Source organism: Halichoerus grypus, chromosome 7 (genome assembly GCF_964656455.1).
Source record: "Halichoerus grypus chromosome 7, mHalGry1.hap1.1, whole genome shotgun sequence".
NCBI classification, from domain to species: domain Eukaryota; kingdom Metazoa; phylum Chordata; class Mammalia; order Carnivora; family Phocidae; genus Halichoerus; species Halichoerus grypus.
The window spans coordinates 145,199,486-145,218,139 of record NC_135718.1 but is presented as its reverse complement, the minus strand read 5'-3'; positions in this window follow the sequence as shown (position 1 = coordinate 145,218,139).

Here is an 18,654-nt window from a genome sequence, read left to right as displayed (position 1 = left end):
GTCACTGCATTCTTCACCATCTACTGATGAAGGAAAAGAGCCAGTTTCACTTAAAATGTCCTGGGGGAGCCTGGGTGACTCAGTCGGTTAAGTGTCTGACTCTCGGTTTCGGCTCAGGTCCTGATCTCAGGGTCATGACACTGAGCCATGCATCGGGCTCCGTGCTCAGCGGGGAGTCTGTTGGAGATTTTTCTCCCTCTGCCTCTCCCCTCTCTCGTGCTCATTCTCTCTCTCTAAAAATAAATAAATAGACCTTTAAAAAATAAATAAAATGTCCTAGATGAAACAAGTCAACAATTAATAATAATAGCTACATTTTACTAAATACCGACCCTTGAAGGTAAGTCCTTTTAATCTCTATGTGATAAAATGAAAACCACATATACAGCAATTGTGCTCCATCCTGAAGTATGGTGGTTATTTCAAAGACAAGGACTTGTGTGATTGCGTTGAAAGAAGAAACTACGCTTATCAGACTTGGGTACTTGGTGGACATTTTTCAAAAATGAATGAACTAGGCTGTCACTTTAAAGAAACCACTGACAGTATTTGTTGCCAATAAAATCAGAGGTTTCAGGAGAAAATTAGAATTTTTGAAAACTTATATCCACCGCTGTGAGCGTGATGACTTCCCAATGCATAACCGCTTTTCTGATGACACAAATGGAGATAAGAGTGGGTGTGAATTTTTGAAGTCATATAATGAAATATGTTAGCATTGAGAATGACTAACTCAGTGAACCATTAATTTTCATATGACCAATACATGATCAAAATCAAATATGAATAAAAGATTTGTTCAAAGTGCAGGATTAAAAATGGATTTTAATGAAATAGAGTATAAAAGTTCACAGATGTGATTTTAGATTTCTCATTGAAACCAACCTTTAAGAAATGATCAGTTGTCAAGATTTTGTGCAATGTCAAAAAAGAATATACATAATTATCTGAGAATATACACAATTATATACATAATTAAAATATTCTTTCCAATGACATATCTGGTTAAGGGCAGAAGTATTCCAACCAAAAACTTACAGCAACAGATTGAATGCAGAAGCACATATGAGAATCTGCTTGTTTTCTATTAAACCAGATATTGAAGAGATTTGTAAAAATTACATAACATAATCTCATCCTTCTCACATCATGTTTTTGAATTGGAAAATATAATGGCTTTTCATAAAATATTTGCCATTTGGTTCATGTGTAATAAGTTTACTCTTCTTTTTAAATTAACAAATGTCTAAATTTTTTCTCAGTTTTGATTCCTAATATAATAAATATTTTTAGATACAACCCATGTAAGCAATTGCTCCTTGCAGTCTTCAATAATTGCTAAGATAGCAATGCTGTACTGTGGTTAAAAAGTTTGAAAACCACTGTTGCTTACTGTTTCTGAGATACCCAGGGGCATTTATCTCAAACTGCTCCCAGAGGTAATTTTCTTGATAACACACATTTTCTGGACTTAATTCACTTCTCCGTCTCACTTCTCCATTCCCAGGCCACAGCTCCTGGGATCACCTTCCAAATAAACACCTTATGTGCAAATTCTTATCTTAGGGTCCATTTCTGGAGAAATCAAATGAAAAGTCCCTTCCTTAGAATCCTTGGTTTTTTTGTTTGTTTTTTTTTTTTTTTGGACATTGTTTCACAGCAAAGAAGTTTAACTCTTTCACTCCACGAAGGGGACACTGAATACGGGAGATAAAATATTATAATAGTCAAGGAAACACGGAAGAGTTTATCTGAGTCTACAGTTCCACACCATTTTCATCACCCATTGCCTTCTTAGAGTTCCACGTCCCACATATCTGCTCATTCCTGTCTTCACATCATGGTCACACAACACTGGTAAAGAACCACAATCATGTCACGGGTACTGCTTTTCAATTTTGTCTCTGTATTTGAAGTGTCTTTTAGTGTCGTATCCTTGGGAATCTAGGGCATGAGACTTCCTTCTGCTTACAACTCTTGTTTTATCATCGATTCTGAGTGCTGAGCACTTCTGTAGCTGTGAGGGGTCGGGGGACACGGAGATGGGTAAGATAGGCGCCCTCCTTTCAAAGAGCTAAAAGTCTCATATTCATTTTGTCACACTAAATGCATGCGGTACTAGGTTCTCAGGTGAATTTACTCATTGGATTCTTTGTTTTTCCCTTGATTTTATTTTCCCTATTGACTGAAACCTGCCTACACGTAGGTTTCTGAAGATCACTCCCAGGGGCTATGTGAATGAGGGGATAGAGAAAACCATAACCAACCTTGGTTTTCTTTGTTTCTTGGGATTTTCTGCAATGCTCCTTGTGGGCACCTAACAGCGAATGTGTGCTGATCGCCAGTTCTATGTCCTCCAGACACTTTGCAAGGGGTGGAGCTGGGAGACCAGGCTGCTGCCCTTTCACTGGGGGAATTAGCCAGAGTCACGAGCCTGGCCCCAGTCACGTTTATTCTTAGAGCCTGAGCGACCAACCTGATACTTTTCTCAGGTGTCAGATAAATGTTGTTCTCTGCATCTGAGTAGTTTGACAGCCCAGTTCAGATGGCCAGTTCAGATGTTTCCAGTCTTTGCATTTCCACCCTGATCCGAAGATTTTTTATAAAGCCAACTATTTATGCACTAGGATTATGCACCACTAATAAGACAGTACTACAATACTCGTGTCAACTATACAAAGAGGAAAAATTGCTCTTTAATTTAAAAAATGTGAACCATGTCAACTTTCTTTGGAATCAGTGTTTTAAAACTGATCTGGGACACAGAGTTCTGAGTAGCATTAATGCGTTGGAGACAAAAGCAGTGCTCTTTCTACGGGACTCTTCTTGGAAGCCAAGAATTTTATGTGTTCAGGGAAGGTTTATATTATACTAGGGGTTTCACAATGGACTTCATTGACACACCAATCCCAGTGGTAGACCTCTTTTTTTCCTTATGAGCTCAAGATTTTATACTGAGGAAATAATGTACAATAATTACAAACTTCTGAGATTGCTGTTTGAAACCTATGGATGGACACTAATTCCAAAGAATCAGAGCATTTTATTTCCCAAAAAAAATGTCTTAAGACAAGCCATTTTTTTTTTTCCTGGTGAAAAAACCAACCAGGTCAGCATAACCCTTTGAGCAGCTCCCTGTGACAAGCTGTGCTGAGTATAGTTAGAGCTGCTAACGGGAACACACATGAATAGACAGCATGACCCGAGAACTGAGTTGCCTTGGGAATGGGGACATACTGCAAGTACATGCTAGAATTGAGATTAGGTGGTATTCATTATTTGGTTTAAATGGCAATACTTAGGGTTTGGTTTGGACAAAATCCCCAAATGACAATTCTGGTTCCAAGTTTAACTGAGGACTTAATTTACTTTAATTATTTTTTAGCACCCTATTTATTTTTTCCTTCTGATTGCAGGTTAAATACTCATTCACTCATTCTCTTAATAGTTTTAGTAACTTTTAGGTGCAAGCATGGGCGAACTCTAGGAATACTAATGGAAGCATGACAAGGTCCTTGCCTCAAAGTACTTACAAATTTACTTACAAATTTAGTGAATGTATGCTTGTGGGGAAAAAAAAAATATTAGATGAACAAACAAAGAAACCTTTTAAAAACAATCCTGTCTTGGATACCTTTTATTGCATAATATGCCATCCTGCTAGGATGGCTGAGAGGTCACTCATAGAGCTGACTATTGGTTCTGGTTCATGGAAGTTTAGCTGGGCCTATGGCTCAAAGGCCTCAGTTCTTCTCCACAGGGGCTACTGTGCTTCCTCACAGCACAGAAGCTAGATGCTACAAGGCAGGAAATTGACACTGACAGTCATGTTAAAATTTGGACCCGAGGTCCACAAATATTATTTCTGTAACATTCTGTTGGTCAAAGCCAATCACAAGGCTGGCCTGGAATTCAAAGGCATGTGCATACACAAAAAAGAAGAATTGTCAGGGGACATCATTATAGGCTAGAAGCTACACATCCATTATATTAAGGAGTGGGATGTGTGTTGGACTTCAAACCCTCCACAACTGTAAGGACTCCTGTGATTATGTTGGATTCACTCAGATAATCTAAGGTAATCCTCCTGTCTCCAGGTCCCCAGTGTTAATCATGTCTGTAAAGTCCCTTTTGCTATGTCAAGTAACATATCCACAGGTTCTGGAATTAGTATGTGGGGATCTTTGGGGAAGCTGGTATTCTCTAACACTGTCCATTATATTAGTATACTTCTCTTAAAATAACAACCAAATTTATTGTGCCATATTACTTTTCCATAATGTTTGCCTACGGCTTTTCCTGTTTCTTGCAATTATACAAATCTATGCATCTCAATTCTACTCTGTTTCAAGGTGCAAACTGCATCTGATTGCCTCCATGATGACTCCCTCAAGCACTTTACCCTTCATGGATCTTTTTCTCGCTGAGACCACTATCATACTCCATCAGATTCGTCATATAATGGCCCCTTCTGTTTCACTCTGTCATTCTCTGCTCCCCAGGATTTGTCAGCCCCTAGAAGATGGGAAATGTGTCCCACACACCCCTCCATGCTAGCTGCTCTTCGAGGCCTTGACTTGGTGAAAGCTTCTTTATGTTGGCTAATTGAACATAATAAAATAAATAAATAATAATAAACTTTCAAAAAAAGCTTCTTTAGTGTGTTAATATTTATGTCTGTTCTACAACATCAGTCTGAATGTGCTTTCTATTTATTATTACTATTATTATTATTTTGAGAGAGAGAGAGAGAGTGTGTGTGTGTGTGCATGTGCGTGCGCAAGTGGGAGGGAGGGGCAGAGGGACAGAGAGAGAGAATCTCAAGCGGACTCTCAGTGCAGAGCTGACATGGGGCTTGATCTCATGACCCTGAGATCATGACCTAAGCCGAAATCCAGAGTCAGAGGCTTCACTGACTGAGCCATCCAAGGGCCCCTGAATGTGCTTTCTAAAATGTCCTTTAATTGTGTCACATTTCCATCCCAAACTTTGAACAATGTGTCCAATTGCCTTTGTAATAAAGGCAAAACTCTGCTTTGGGCCCAATACCCACCCTTCCTGTGGCTACAAGCTTGCTCTGGTAAAACATAGCACTCAAAATAATCTTCTGAAGGAAACATTTTCTTTTGTACGCAAAAAAGACAAATACAGTTGTGCCCTTTCCCAATCCTTCTATTTACCTGAATCTCTGTCTTTTAGAACAAGCATCCAACTGATTAATTATTAAGAATAAAGATTTCTGTATGGCGCTCATTAATAAATAAGTCTTTAAAAACCTCATCAAACTCTCCAGTGAAGGACTTTACATAAAGCCACAGAAAATCCAAAGGATTTTTATAGATTTCATGTTTTATTTCAGTTTTTATTTTATTTTATTTTTTTGAGGACAATATCAAGAGATAAACTCTGACCAGTATTTCAGACATGTTTTGAGCCTTGTGCCATTCAGTCAATTTTGTTTTGTTTGGGAAAATAATGCCAACAATGTTCTGTAAAAATAATAAATGCTAATTACAAAAGCTCAAGAAATGTTGAAAAGTACAAAGATGAAACATTTTGCCACCCCAAAATAACCATCATTAACAATGTTTGAATAGCATTTCAGGTATTCAGGTATCTCTTGATATAGATAAAATATAGATATGCAGGTAGACAGATGTTACAAATATAGGTAGATTAGGGGCGCCTGGGTGGCTCAGTCGTTAAGCGTCTGCCTTCGGCTCAGGTCGTGATCCCAGGGTCCTGGGATCGAGCCCCGCATCGGGCTCCCTGCTCGGCGGGAAGCCTGCTTCTCCCTCTCCCACTCCCCCTGCTTGTGTTCCCCTCTCTCACTGTGTCTCTCTCTGTCAAATAAATAAATAAAATCTTTAAAAAAAAAAAAAAAAAAAACAAATATAGGTAGATTAGATAGGTAGATAGACACACAGGAAGGAAGGAAATATAAATCATTTCATTAAAATGGTATCAAAACTAACTATATTTGAGTCAACTTTATTGAGGTATAATTATATACAATAAAATTCACCAGTTTTGTTTTCAATGCTGTCTTTCCTGATTTTATTAATAAAAATTTCTTTAATATCATAGAAGTCTAGTTATTTCATTTATTTATATTTCAGTTCGCACTGGAAGGGAGCACGATGTGCTGAAAGAACACTGGGTGTAGAGCTAAAAGGCTGAAGTTTTAGTCCTAGAAGCCGAGTGACTTTGAGCAGTCATCCAATGCAGGCATCGGACCAGGCGGTCACTGATGGCTCCAGCAGCTTCAGAACCCTCCCTACAGCCTCTTTGCACTCCCGCCAATGAATGCGGGATAGAACAGGTGCAGCTGCGGCGGAAGTGACCCCGCCCCGCAGGTTGCGAGAGGGATAAATGAGCATGTGAACAGGTGGATGGGGCCTGGCCCTCGGGGACCATAGTAAGTGCCTCCTGATCTCTATCTAGTATTTCATTAACTAAGTCTTGCTTGGTTCCTTCATCTCTTCAGCTATCCCTTTTCCCATCTGTAAAATGAGGAGCTTGGATTAAATAAATAATACTGAATATGCCGCTACCAAAATCTGCTTTGTTTTGAATTTGTATTTTGAAAGATTCTATATCTCCCCAGATTATATTTATTGAATAGTAATTACATCACTTTCCCACTTTAAAATAATTCCTGACCAATGTGCATATGTAAATCATTTACCCTGGCTCTCACATATGTGCTAAGACCTAAACCTTCAGGGCTTTGGGGACAAGGTCTGAGGTGGGGCTGCTCAAACCCATACCTGTCATCTGAAGGTGCTCCTAAGGGGATATGAAAAGGTGTGCTCTTATTTCTTGTACTCCACCTAAGGGAGGTGGGAGGAGCTACATCTCTGCTAAAAGTGTATGTAAAAGGGGCGCCTGGGTGGCTCAGTCGTTTAGCGTCTGCCTTCGGCTCAGGTCATGATCCCAGGGTCCTGGGATCGAGCCCCACATCGGGCTCCCTGCTCCGCGGGGAAGCCTGCTTCTCCCTCTCCCACTCCCCCTGCTTGTGTTTCCTCTCTCACTGTGTCTCTCTCTGTCAAATAAATAAAATCTTTAAAAAAAAAAAAAAGTGTATGTAAAAAAATTTTTTTTCAAGAAATTATGTTTTCCAATTGTCATGTGTGGACTGCCAATTATGATCACTTTTGCTTTTTCCAATAATAAAAAGTAAATCCTGCTCGTGTAGGAAAGTGCCAGAATGAAAACCACCCAGGAGTAACTGCAGTGCTCAGGCCAGAAACCTACACAGATGAAGCAGGTGGGTCCTAAGAGAACAAAGTGGGAGGGAATAGAAGGGAAAGTCTGGCCAAAGGGAAATCTCCACAAGTCACATTCCTTCTTGGCTCTCAGTTTGTAATCTCTCCGTTAAAACCACTTCTTCAGCCACGGACAAATACTGTTGAAAATTTAATGTGTGTTCTTTTCATTCCTTATTTATATACACCAATCTTTTATAAGCTTAATTTTTTAACAAAAATGATATCCAAAATGAACAAGTTTTACTCAGTTCACTTAATATCACGAGCATGTACTCACGTCATCAAGTGATCTTAAAGCTTCTTGATATAACTTGGAATGGATTTCAAGTATAAGAAAAACACATGATTTTAATGGTTGCACAAATTTTTTAACACATGCCTGTAGTTAATAATGTCCTCTTTTTCGGATATTTAGGTTGTTCTCAGAATGCACTTCAATGTCAGAATAAATACCTGAAAGGCTTCGAGGTGACTTGGTTCTAAAACTCTTCTGCCTGTTTTTTTGGCACCCAGACCCGTGTGCACTGTTGAAAATGGCGTGGTCTCTTGCAGGCAGGTGCCCGCAGGTGACACCTGGCGTTTGCTCTTTGTTAACACAAATGTGTGGGTCCTGATGGAGGAGGCCTTATCACATTCATGTTGTGTCACCAAGCACATCGTTCTTGCCTAAATATTTGAAAAAAACTTGGAATTGCCACAGGGTGGAAAATCGCATCGACTTATGTCCTACCTGAGAGCTTCTTTCTATAATGTTGAATGTATTTCAAGTATAATCAAAACATTCTGACAGTACCAAAGTGCACCTCTTGGTTTCTGTTCACTTGGCAGAACAGCTGCAGCAACTTGAGGCTCTTGCTCTGTCTTTGCTCCCCGTGCTCCTGCTCGTTCTTCATTGTTCTAAAAACAGTTCCGTATCATGTCCCTCTTTTGTTCCCTGACCATCTGTGACTCCTCATGACTGTTCACAGCATAACGCTCATCCTCTAGAGCTAGGCACTCAAAGCCCTTTATTCGAGACTCCAAACTGCCTCTGCGAACGAATTCTCTAGCTCTCCTTCATAAATTGTCTGCTATCGGCAATCTGACACTCGGTCACTGTAACTGTGGACTGCTGCCTGCCTGCCATGTACCGGGTGAGGGCCACATGGTGCCTTCAATACCTACACCAACCCTGCCGACCATACCTGTTATCTTTGTGGATGAGGCAACACACCAGAGTGTGGAGGAGAAAGAGGATTTGAATCGATACCCTTTTTGCTTCTGCTTCACTCCTCAGGAGTTTCTCATTGCCCATTGGCTATTCTTCTGAGCTCCTGCTGCTGCTTAGCCTACAGGCTCTGTCCTGCTTTGGTTTTCTACTTGTTGAAATCCTTTTCGTTCTGCTATCTGTAGCTAGCCCCATGCCTTACAGACAGGAGGTACTCAATAACTAATGAATTGTTAGATTAAAGTTTCCTGTATCTCTGCTCAAACAACTCAAGATTGTAGGAGGCAGAGATGGTGTCTTATTCCGCACGGTGCCTGCACACGGTAGACAGGGGAGAAAGAATTTATTAAATAAATGAAGTCTGCGTATCTCCTGGAGCAAAAAGTACACAGGGCCATGTACCTCATGGGATGTCCAAGACCCCATGTCAGAAATGTATGTTTAGGCAGCAGGAACACACGTGAGGCAGAATATGAAAGTACACTGGAAAATTTTGCTAGTTGGGTCAACTCCAATTTGGCAAACACAAGCCTACTGCTTTTTCTCTAGGGTTCTTTCTCCAGGCATCACTTATTAATGCTAATTAGTCAAGGGTGTGCTGTGATGCAGAACACTTGTGACCCGTAAGAATTAGAGAGACTGTCATTTCTCAAAAGACCCATGAGGGGCAGCAAGAGTAAGCTACAGGGAAGGAGGGTGGGTGGGGGAAGAGAAACTTCTCTCCAAAGACTTGCACTGAAATAAGCACACGTAAAAAATAAACCCACATATAAAACAACTGTACAAATGTTAACAGTATTTTCACAGCTGGGTTTCTTTGCCTAAAATACTTAGCACTTACTTTAGCAAACTCTCTTCTAAACAGGAATGGTCTGACTGATCACAGAAGCTGAACCCTGATAGAACTCTGATTTTGAACTTCACTTTTGCCCAGATGGGGAGAAAAACATGACTTCCTATAAGCAAGGACTTTACTTGTCGTGAATGCACAGCAGGCTGTGGAGAGTGACCTTTAACTCGCAGAGGAAGACACCGAGGTAGGGCTTAGTTTAGGAAACTGGATTCATAACGTTCAGCGTATTTATATCTAGATTAGGACTCTGGATTTAGAACACTGGAAGACACCAACGTTGTCTGTTGCCATGGCAGCACAAACACGCCACTTGACTGAGTGCCCGGTCCCTTATCATAGCAGGATTAGTGGTCTTCTAAAAGGATCTACAATCACATTGCTGGTATTTATTTCCTGTAGATATTTAGAGGGTATGCAATCGTCTTTGGTTTCAAAGACCAATGCCATAGGACATGACTAATCATTCTGACTCACTTTTAGGGACTTTCCCCTTGGAAGTACCTCCCAACACCATGAAGATGGGCTGTGCACCTCTTAGTGAAAATACATGCTTCATCTCCAAATGACCATGAGCAAAGCTATACTGATGAATATGGTAGCTAAATAAAGAACAATATCATAAAGGTTTGCAGTGATTAAAGTATTGTGCTGATGTCATCTTCCATTCCTTTATTTAATAAATATTTCATGATTGATGGGACCTCTTTGTGTTAGAGTACTAGTTACTAGACTATGCCTGTGGAATTAGACACAGTCCATGTTTCAATAAACCTGCAATCTAGCAGACACCATTCATAGCAACGAATGGGATTTTTTTCACTTAATAATTTTTTTGGTTAAAACAAGGGAGTCTTCAAAATTACCAAAAAATATATTTGGTAAAAAAAAAAAAAAAAAAAAAACAGAACAAAACAAAACAGTCAACACAAACGATTATTCCTTCTTGGTCAAATTAAGAAGACATTCTTAATGCTTACAGCCCCTGGTGATCATGACCTTGAATTTGTGTGGCATAAGTCACTGACATCTCTTTTCGCCTCTCTGTCTCATTTCTTTGCCCAGGTTGTGAGCCCTGAGTGTCAGGGCCTCTGCCTGACTCATCTCTGTAATGGCAGGGCCTCCTGGTCATGTAGGCAGTGTTGGCTGAAGCAGGGTGTCATTAGTTAAGTAAAGGTGAGGTTGACCATAAACTGGGAACACAAAAGTCAAATGTGAGTGTATTGGCTTTGATTAGGATTTTGTTCTTTTTTTTTTTTAATTATCAGATACTAATAATGACGTTCCTTCTGTGGTGTTCAGTCATATGAATTTTAACCTACTTATAGGTTTGTAAATCTATAAATTTATAAACCACCACTACCACAATAAGGATACAGAACGGTACCACCCTCCCTCATGCTGTCCCTTGATTTTCACTCCCTCCCTCCACCCATAATCCCTGCCAACCACAGATCTAGTGTCCATTGCTATACTGTTGTCTCTTGAGACTGGCTTCTTTCACTCAGCATAATGTCTGAGATTCAGCCAAGTTCACGTGTGCAGCGATGTGTCATGTGGTATAACCACAGGGAGTTTATCCTTTCACCCATGGAAGGACACTTAAGTTCTACGAATAAGTCTGCCTATGAACATTTGTATACTAGTTTTCATGTGAACAGAAGTTCTCAATGATCTAGTATAAAAACCCAGGAGTAGGTTTACCGGTCACGTGGTAGGTGCATATTTAACTTTGTAAGTAGTTGCCAAACCATTCTCCAAAGTGGCCGTACCATTTCTCAGTCCCACCAGCAATATACATAAGTTTAAGTTACTCCACATCCTTGCCAACACTTGATAGTGTTAGTATTTTTTTTAGACATTCTGATAGATGTGTAGTAGAAACTCACCACGTGGTTTAAATTTGTCTTACCCTAATGGCTTCTGGTGTTGAACATCTTTCTTCATGTGCTTCTTTGCCATCTTAATATCTTCTTTGGTGATGTGTCTGTTTAAGTTTTTTCCCCATTTTTAACTGAGTTGTTTGATTCCTTATTGTTGAGTTTAAAGAGCTCTTTATATATTCCAGATACAAGCCTTCTGTTGGAGATGTGATTTGAAAACATTTTCTCTTGGTCTGTGGACTTTCTTTTTTATTCTCTTGACAGTGATTTGGCAAAGTTTTTACTTTTGATAAAGACCAATTTTCCTTTTATGAATTGTGCTCTTGGTGTTATTTTTTTTTTTTTTTAAAGATTTTACTTATTTATTTGACAGAGAGAGAGATAGCGAGAGCAGGAACACAAGCAGGGGGAGTGGGAGAGGGAGAAGCAGGCTTCCCGCCGAGCAGGGAGCCCGATGTGGGACTCGATCCCAGGACCCTGGGATCATGACCTGAGCCGAAGGCAGACGCTTAACGACTGAGCCACCCAGGCGCCCTTGGTGTTATTTTTAACACTTTGTCTAACCTCAGATCATGAAGATTTTCTTCTATGTTTTTTGTTTTTTTTTTTTTTAAGTAAGCTCCACACCCAGCGTACAGCCCACCTGGGGCTCAAACTCACAACCCTGAGATTAAGACCTCAGCTGAGATGGAGAGTCGGATGCTTAACCGACTGAGCCACCCAGGCACCCCTCCTATGTTTACCCCTACAAGTTTCATGGCTTTATGATGAATGCATTGATTTTTGATGAACAAAGGAAATGAGTTACTTGATAATAGATTTTCTTCTTACTGCTGTATTTGCTCTTCTTGATTCTAGGGAGTTACATGAGCCTTCTGGACAGGACTCCATGTATGTAACTAGCTCTTTCATCACATACAGGACCACAACAATTACAATTTAAAATTACAATTTAAAAATTTAAAAAGTCCAACAAGCAAATTTTTTCATGTATGTTAGATTCATTTAGTGACCACACCTGATCTGAACCAATATGAGGCTATTCTTAGTCTTTATTTACCCTTCCTAATGTGACCATCATACATTCTATTACAGAAATACTCGTGTTAATTATGGGGTCCTACTGCTGTCCCAGATTGGATGCAACATTTAATGTATGGATTATACTACCATCTGAAAAATTGTGAATCCTGAAGCACCTTTGCTCATAAGGATTTCAGAAAAAGGATTGTGTACCTGAAATTTAAATGACTTTTGCCACAAGATCATTCTTGCAGTGACTACAGAGAAGCTCTCCTTCAGGCATCTCCTTAATCCTTGTCCAAACTTCTCGCCTCGGTGAGTGAGGATGGGCAAAGGGGGACGTTACATGCATGCTTTATTCAACCTAAATGAATGTTTTTTCTCTTGTAACAAAGGAAAATGTATACCTTTTCCTGTTGTTCTTTTGGGCGTAAACAAAAATACTGACCAGTCAGACCCCAAACATCAGAGAAGTCCTCCATTTTCCCATTATGGTCTGTATGTGTGAGCACAAGCATGAGTTACAAAGAGGAGGGTATCCGTGGGTGAGGCTCGATCAGACACCTCAGCCCTCCATCTGCCAGGACTGGGACTCGGTGTGTCCGTCAGGGCCAGCTCAGAGCACTGGCAGGGGGATGGGCGGTGGGACATGACTTGAGACGGGGCCTGGCACACAGCAAAGGCCCAATAAAAGTTAGGCAAAGACCATCCCTACCACAGTATCTTGTCATTTCAGGTGGAGCGGTGCCTGGAATTATATGTCCGGAAGTCAGCCCATTAGACTGAGTCTCCCTGCTTATGGGGGAGCTTGAGGGGAGATCAGGAAATTGCCAGACACTTTGATGGGCCTGGGAGACACACTGTGTTCTTCTGTACCTCTTTCCTCCTCGTTTCCTGCTGCGAAGCTTATAATGATTTGATTCCATTCTCTGTCTGATACGGAGGGTACCCTAAGGAAACTTGGGAACTCCTCTCTCTCGGCTTTCCAAAGCTTATCTCCAAACTTAGAAATAAAAGAGAACAAAACTAGGGACCAGCAGCAACAAAAAAGGGGATTTTGCTTCCTGTTTCTTTCAGTGACATATTTTTTGTCTTGGCGGAGGTCACTTTGGAGAGAGCAGTTAGAAGGCGGCTGGGTCGGTTCAGGGGCAAGGCTTCGTTTAGGAGCTCAAAAATGCTTGTTTTTGTGGTGCCAAAGGAATGGACACTTCTTCTCTCTCCCCCAAAGAACACAGAAGCTCATTATTCTGACAGAGGAAGTCCAGAAGTTTTTAGGTGGAGATTAAGCCTTACTCTCACACACCGAGGCTCCTGTTCAGCTTCTTAGTGAAGAGATTTTAGTAGCTTTTAAAAATGGTTAGTATGCTACACTGGTCAGCTTTCTAAATAATTTAGAGAACTCGTGACCTGGAGCTCTCGTGGCGTTGATGTAACTGTTCTGGAAATCTCTTGACTTGAACTTGAGACTCACTTTCCTACAGCTGCAGTTTGTCCACCGTCAACAGCCGTCTGTACCCAGAAGGCAGGAGGGGAAGGGGTGCGGGAGACATCAAAAAAAAAATTTTTTTTTTTTTTTTCTTTCCTGGACTGCAGTTCCACATATTGGCCACCAGGTGTCCGTCTTCACACAAGCAGTCTTGCTTGTATCATGGAGTCCGGCTTGGTTGCCAGAGTAGTTTTTAAAACCGAAGCAAATTTCTAGATGTTGGTACAAGTAGATATAAAGGTGTCAGTGTAAGGTGAACTTTCAGAGTCAAACTAAATAGTTTTCAACTCATAATCCAAGTAGAGTAATCGATTGGACATTGTGTTTATCTACTAATGTTGTTTGGGAGAACTAATTGGTGTAGTAAGTGGCCGATGCACTTGAAAAATGGTGAAAAAAAAATGTGTCCTCTTCCAAAAATCTCATCTGGTGTTTGTAAAATTCAAAGTTTTTAGCATGCAAACAGGTGTATGTTTCCAGGCACATTTCTTTTGGTAAAAATAGACAAGCTCTATTCTGAGCTGGTTTCTGAACTCTAGAGCTAAATTTGATGGTTTGGTTTTTACCTTAGTTTGTTCTCCAGTTTCAATCCTTGGCCTGATAGAGCTGAAAAATATCCCTGCCAGGAAGTTCAAGCACGAGATTTGATTTCTTTCTTCCCAGAACTGAGAGTGACATTGTAATAGTTACCTAATTAGATAACTCTAGCAACGTCTAGAATGTGCCATTGATGCACTTGAGTCCATCATAGGGAAGAAGTGAAGGTCATGTGGTCTGCAAAGAACTGTCACCAGATTAAGCAGTTTCACGGATATATCTTTATATCTCCCCATCTCCTTTTATATACTGTTTCTGAGTTACCCAAAAGATAGTTGCCACCAGTTTAGCAACCTCCACGTTTCACACTTGCTTGCCAAAACACGGAAGTTTCTGAGAGTCCTAGATGTTATCATTTATGCTCTCATTCAGTCGCGCACAGACACGACTAAAACATCAGCTAGTACAGGGGCTGTGCTTGCGGGGAAACCACTTTGGTTCTATACGACCACTTTGGTAGGATCTTGGAAGGAACAGGAGATTAAGATGTGTATCAAAGTATCAAAGCACCTTGCAGCACCTTGCTGAACCTGAAAACTTCCCGTTTTGTTGTTGTTGTTAATTTTTGTTCGGGATTGTTGATGACTTTTAATACCTTTAGGACATTAAAATCAGTCTCTCCGGCCACTGTACACGTGGAGCTATTTGTAGCAGGAGCAAAACATGCCCTCGGGGTTTTGCTCTAATCAGTGTTGGTCTATTATTTCTGGTCCCTCACATATTTATAGACATATTTATTAAAGCTCAGTCTCCTCCCAAATTTTGTGTTCCTTAACACCATTTTCATCTCCTTTGTTCATCAATCTGACCCATGTTTATTTACTGCTTACTGTGAACTTCATGCTGTCTCTGAAATAAAAATGACTAAGCACCAGTCCACTCTCTCACAGAACTATTAAACCAGTGAATAGAATACTACAATCTATTTCCTAGATACACTTCTGGATCGTATTGAATAAAGTACAAATATTTAAGGCTGCTGGTGTTTGTTGTGTAGAACAAATTTCTGTTTTTCGGTCATGTAACATTCTTTTAATAAATAGCTGTTATGTTTAGAGAGCAGCATTCTTCAAATACATGAAATAATGAGTAGACTACAGTGGAGGGAGGACACAGTGATCTACATGTTTACATAAAGTTATCATGCAAATGATTTCTCCAATATTATTTAATTAACCTAATGGATGCAAGCAGAGAGGCCAGGGTTGCTATACCCATTCTATAAAAAGGAAATTAGAAATTCACTTTGTAAAATCATTTTCACTTGGCTTAAGTTGTCTGGATGTAATTATTTTACTTTTATTATTATATTGAAATCATTACATCTGTTTCCAAAATGTTCGGGAATGGAAGAATTAACAGGAAGCAAGTTTTGCAACCGAAACCCCTTTCTCTCCAAGCATAGCATCCATGGTGATGAATGAGCATTGGGGAAAAAAATAAAAGCTGCACAAAACCAGAAGGAAAACCTCTAAATGCTCAGGTGCCTTGGCGAGAATGAGAGGGTCCATCTCTCCGTTTCCTCTGAAAACCACTCTTAAAAATCCCAGAGTACATGTTACAGCGATAGTCAAAGGCCAACTGAATGTTTTTTTCACTTGGTAAAATTGTGGAGAGAAATTTGTATTTTTTGAGGATGTCAAATCAGAGCCAGTTACTTTGATGTGAAAAGAAACCAAGCAGAGCCACATTGCTTTGTAAAACTGAAAATAAGTTCACTTAAGCAGAAAAGGCCCCTGTAAAGGTCTGTAGAAGATAAATTCAGGGTCAACAAAGTTCTCCATACTCTTTCATTTATTTGCAAAGCTCTGACTCATTGGCCAGCCAGAAACTTTTGTATTCATCTTGTTATTTTCCACTTAAGGAAGTCATTCATGAATTCATTCACTTAACATTTATTGAATGTCAGGGAGCATTCTGTAATGGAGATGTAAATGAACAGAGGTGGGTCTCACCATCAAGTGGCTCCCTGTCTAATGGAGAAGCAAACGGATCCCTTAACTCACCAAAAGTATCACATTATGGATTTATAATGATATGACCACAACTCCAGCAGCTCAGAGAGTTGATTCTGACGATCACACACTAGGGAGTATTTGACCTTGGCCTTAGAGAGTAACTAGCTTTTGGTCTGCCATAAGCTAGGGAAGGCGTTTTAGGGAAAAATGAAGAATACCATGAAAATACAGACAGAATGGAATTATATGCTTGGGAGAAAAGTATAGAATAGTGTGGCTAGAGCATGTGTGCATGGGACAAAAGTAGTAAGAGATTATGATTAAAAAGGTAAATTAAAACAATATAATGACTTTTCGTGATACCATAGGAGCATAGAACTTATTATATAATAGCGACATTTAGACAAGGTTTTACATTTACAAAAACAACAGCAACACTGCATCATGACTTTATCACTTAGGACTCTTTAGGTTGTAAGTAACAGAATACTCAGTGCAAATGGTTCAGGCAGAAAGAGAACTTATTTTTGATTTGCATAAATGAAGAAGTCCATAGAGAGCCTTCAGGCACTGTTTGAATTCAATGACCAGACAATATCCAGGAACCATGCCTGTTAGTTCCAGGCTGACTCCATTCTTAGGCTCCTGGGAGTAATGTCTTACGTCACCCTGTTGCCATGAGCTCAAAGGCGTGTTATCAAACACACAGCTGGAAAAGCCAATCTCCTGAAAGCTTAAGTGACGACACTGGCATTGGCTCCCTAAGTGGATCACATGCCAAGTTCCGAAGCGAGCACTACGGGCAGGGTAATGGAATGCACTAATTGGTTTTTCAACCGAGGACATGGACTTGACCCCTAGAGCATGGGCTCTGTCAGAAGTCATGAAAGCACTGTCGCCAAAAATAAGAGGAGCTAGTGTTGAGCACAAGACAAATGGCTAAAGTGAGTTCTGGATAGGAACTTGCTGGTAAGTCTCTCCCTGCTAGTGAGGAGCAGAGCCTTCTCATCCCCAGCCCCTTGCTGTTGTACTCCATCATTTTAGAATAACCTTAAACACTGACCACTAAAGACTTTTTGCAAGGGAGTGATATGGCCAGGTCAAGTTTCAGGAAGGTGATTTGCGGCAGTATGGAAGACAGACGAAAGGCGAGAGACACTGAAGGCAGGATGACAAGTTAAGGAGAGTCCCTTGTCTCAAGTAGGGCAAGGGCGGAGGGGCTGGCAGGGAGCAGGTGGGCAAGGGCATTTTGAAGGTAGGATCAGGTAAACTTAAACACATTCAGTGAGAAGACGAGGGAGAGGAAAACCCACCATTGGTTCTTTGTCCCTCACCCTGAAAAGTGTGTTAAAGATCAGTTTCCCCAAGAATTGGGTATTTCTTAAATTCCTTTCATATGAGCTGGTCTTTCATTTAATAAGCCATCCAACGAGTAACTACTCAGAGAAAATGGGTCTGACTCTGCCAGGTAGTGGGAGAAAACTCGAATGACAGGGACCCATTCTTCCCTCAAGAAGCCATCAACCAGAACCTCTGGCATAAGAAACGAGGTACAACGATGGCATTGAGAAGGCAGGAACACAGGAAAAGGAACAAAGTCAGAGGAAGGAGAAATAATTGAGGCAAAGAGAGTGGCTCCATTGCCTAAGACTGATGCAGTCACATTTCCACCATTGCTGGAGTGTTTGTGGCTCCCAGCTCCCAGCTTTACGGCTAGGAATTGAAGGGAGTGACCTCATTCAAGGCACACCCCCTGGAAGGGATGGGAGTTCACACAATAACTGGGGTCTACATGCCCAGCCCCCTTGCCTCAAGGCAGGAAAGCTCTGATGGGCCATCCAGCTCCAAACCTTCTAGCGGGACCAGCTGGGGCCACTGGTGTAACTGTGTCATGTTCAACCCCTCCTTCCGCCTAACCACACGTCCTTCATTCCCCCGTCGATTTTGATCCCAAGAGTTTCCCCCAGTAAACTTCCTGCATGCAAACCTTCTTGGGGTGTCCGATCAAAGACAGTGGACTGGGCATGGTCAGTTGAGATGCCTTCAAGAAGTCTATGTAGATGCCAAGCAGGCAGGCACCCCTCAGATCAGGAGCTCACGTTGTAGCTAAGGATCCAGGCTCATGAGTCAACAGCAGTTAGGTGATGTTGAAGCTTCTCTCCTTCCAAAGTCATAACAACTTTCCTATATTTTGTCCTAAAGATTTTATTTTATTTTTTAAAGATTTTATTTATTTATTTGACAGAGAGAGACACAGCGAGAGAGGGAACACAAGCAGGGGGAGTGGGAGAGGGAGAAGCAGGCTCCCCGCTGAATTGGGAGCCTGATGCGGGGCTCGATCCCAGGACCCTGAGATCATGACCTGAGCCGAAGGCAGAT